The sequence below is a fragment of the Ctenocephalides felis genome, unplaced genomic scaffold (assembly GCF_003426905.1).
Source record: "Ctenocephalides felis isolate EL2017-DRISC unplaced genomic scaffold, ASM342690v1 CF-g0.4_SCAFFOLD_01170, whole genome shotgun sequence".
Lineage (NCBI taxonomy): Eukaryota > Metazoa > Arthropoda > Insecta > Siphonaptera > Pulicidae > Ctenocephalides > Ctenocephalides felis.
In genome coordinates this window covers 66912613-66916440 of record NW_020537324.1, presented here as the reverse complement: position 1 = coordinate 66916440, position 3828 = coordinate 66912613, and positions in this window count along the sequence as shown.

Here is a 3828-nt window from a genome sequence, read left to right as displayed (position 1 = left end):
AAGTGTTATACTATTTACAGTAATAATTCATCCAATCAATAATGTTTGAAAATATTATTTTATTAAATTGTATTCGAGTTGCTGATATCAATGAAGTATTTATGATAAAAGTATGTTCCCAGCCTTTCGACTGTTATTTTTAGCAGATGTTAAACAGAGGAATACTTTTATATGAAGATATTTTAACGGTTGTTTTAAATTGATCGATACTTATATTATCATGGGTACACTGAAGAAATATTTCCTATAGTAAGCGACAGTTGATACATTTATAACCACAGAAGCAAAAGTGAAATGAAAGTGCGTGGCTGATGATTTATATGTGCATCAAGATATTTACGATCAAGAAGTCGATAATGCTTCCTCAAGTTTCAAAGAGCAATATGATTAGAGATCAGTGCAAAATCAAATAAAATATATATTTGATTACGATTGTATTTTTTATTTATGTATGTGTATGTTAATTCGTATAGTATAAGTCGTCATATAATATTATGCTTTACCTTTACCTTTACTCTAGAGTAGAAGAAAAGGTAGAGCAAGAGTAAAGGTAGAGCAAACATAAAGGTAAACGACCAGAATATATATATATATATATATATATATATATATATATATTCTTTATAAATTGGCCAAAGATTAACCTGTTGCTATTATGCTTCTTTCGTGAAATATAATTCAGCCTTTTTTTATTTTGAAACTATCAAGAATTTTACCATTTTACAATCCTAATTTAAATGCCCAAACTTCTGATGGATCTTGCTCACCCAATTTAGTGTATTATTTTTAAATTAGGAACTCTCAAAGATGACAAATTTTGAAAATTTTAAATTCATAGGTCAACAAGAGTTTTAGTTCCTGAAAACTTGAGACAATTGTATTATAGTTTTTAACTGTGTTCTTAGAAATGTTATTCACGATGATTTCAAAAGTTGAATAGAAAAAAATAATGAAAATTAACCTTAAACACAGTTTAGCCAAAGCCTTGGATTGCACTTAAAAGCTCATAATTTACAAACTAGGCAAAATATTATTTTTTTAATTTTTATTTCATAATAATTACAATCAATACTACCCAGTTTTGTCTTCAGCCTTCACGATGAGTTATGGAAGACCCTGCATAATGTTTTAATTTTTACTCGCAATTAGATGAGTGTATAATATAACTAGTATATAATTATAAATATTAAATTACAGAATGTAATGCAATAGTAATCATGTAAATGGCTAATTTGGAAAGTACAGTTTTGATTAAAAAAAGAGAATAAATGAATATTTATTATTTTGCTCGTTAATATTTTCAATACATAACAGTACTTCTGTTTTAGTCCAAATTATTCAGCAAATTTAGTCGTTGCTATTTCACAAAGTTTGATAGAATATTAGTGAATTATATATATATATATATATATATATATATATATATATCGGTAAGAGCTTTGAGCTACAAATGAATTTATAGTCGTATTATCCTCACTCTATAAGTATACCATTTTACTCATAAAAACATTTACTATATCGCAAATAACTTAAGTTTGTGAATTTTGTACTTCATTAGTCGCCGCTATGGTAATTTTATTATATTTAATTAAAACTGTATCAAGAAAACTTAATATCTCAAAGTATTTTTTGCCAAAAATTCCTGAAAAACACTTGGTTTTGTTTAACACATATATTAAAACTATTTTTATCGACAAGCCAAGAAAATTTCTGGTCAAATTGTCAGACATGTGTGCCTGACATGGATCATGAAATGGCATGTCACTGCCACAGTTCTATTTTGATTTGATATAAAAAATTAATCAAAAATTATGTAACAGGAGGATCTAATTACATTAATTAATCTTGAAAAGGTTCATAGTTAATCAAAATTTAATCAGACAATTTTTTTTAATTCCGTTGGGTTATTTCTTATAGCAAGATACAGCATTCATAGCTTTTGTATGAACTGACTATCAATAAGGGGATACGCATTTAATCAGATTCGTTTGTTAAGCAAATATTACTTTTACGTTCCGTATTATCTTCATGGAAGAAAGGTATCGAGATAAAATTCCTATACAACATGCATATATATATATATATAATATATATATATATAATATATATATACATATATATATCTATTATCTAACCGTAACATTCGTAACAACACATTATTAAATTTCTGTAAATTACACAAATTTCTTTATATCATCGCATTTCCTTGTCGGACAAAGGATGCTAGCACCTCACTGACATCCATATAAAGTAATCCTGTCACTCACAACGCACATTTTAACACATGTTCTTCCACAACAATCGCATAAAGCACGGTGCGCGATTCGCGGGAGCGCCGGTCTGACTGAATCAAAGTTGAAAATGCAGGCGGGAGGCACTCAGACGGCTCAAATCCACAATGATAGTGGAGAGCTGGTCAATGGTAAATGAGATTTAGTTGAAAAACTAGTGGTGCATGACATCGTGTCTTAAAGTAAATTGCTGGAAACAACAGGTACCGTTAATTAATATTTTAAAAGCTTCAAAATTATTTAAAAGAATTAGATATTAAAGGATTTTGAAATGTTTGAAATAACCCTGTTACTAAAAACTAATCAGCACGTCTCCCCATCAAATGTTTTTTGAATAATCCAAATCGGTTGATCCGTGCTCTCAAAATCGTCGGTGAAAATTTGTATCCGCACGCACATACATTCATACACATACATACAAACATCAGTCCATTTTTATGCCAAAATGTTCAGAAAGCTTTGAAACGTATCTAAATATAAGCAAAAATTTTCATTCTGGTTTTTTAGCGACTACTATAACTTACCCTAAGAAAAGTTAACAACTAATAATATACTATCATTAGTTAGTAAGATTATACTGCATGACACTATTTTTTTCCTGAGATGTTTCAAGTAATTTGGAGACGTTGACTGCAACAAAAGTTACAGAACTTTGCTAATAGCTCTATTCTCTATTCATCGAGATATACCAATGTGCTAGTTTCACCTCAAATTACAGCAAAAATTAACACATATTTTATTTTACCCATCAATAGTTGACATTACTCAACCTTTTGGCATAAGGAGATTGAAACGAAACTGGCCTTTAGACTTAGTCTTAGATTAGCTCTAATATAATATTATCATATTAATTATTAAACTAAGAAGATCTCATTGGAGTTCTTCTTAGACATCGCTCTTAAATATTGTCAATTCAGCTCATAGGAATCTTTATGTGTTTGTGATTGCTAAATAAAACAGAGTTAATAAAAAGAAAAAAAAACTTATTTTATTTTGATCGTGGACTACTACGACTAATTTCGCCGTCGTTACGCTCCAACAATTGTCAGCCATTATGTGGATGTCCCACCTTCCTTGATATAACTCTTCCAAAGTCCTGAAGTCTTAGTGAATTCCCATGTTCTTTGCTAACATCCCCAAATTTTTCAAAAATCTTTCTAAATGAGAGTGCAGATAATGAATTTTGATTCTCACGTTTAAAATTGCATAGCAAGCATTCAACAAGCTTAACTGTCTTGCTGACTTTTTTGTATCCGAGAAAATTTGTTACAACGAAAAAGAAAAACTCCCTAGGTTTCATCTGGATTTTATTCATAGAGTTCACAAACTTGCATTTTTTATGAGTTGACTAATTTGGAGATCAGCAAATATATCAGATCTTCGCTGTTGCTGGATTCTCTTTTAACGTTGGTCTCTCAATTCATTACATGATAGACAGAAAATGTTGATGCTCTGGGTTGTTCATTATTAGAATAGATAAGGTTAATGTAGTAGAGTAGACTCCAAGACCATTGGGTTCAATTGACTAAATTCATCC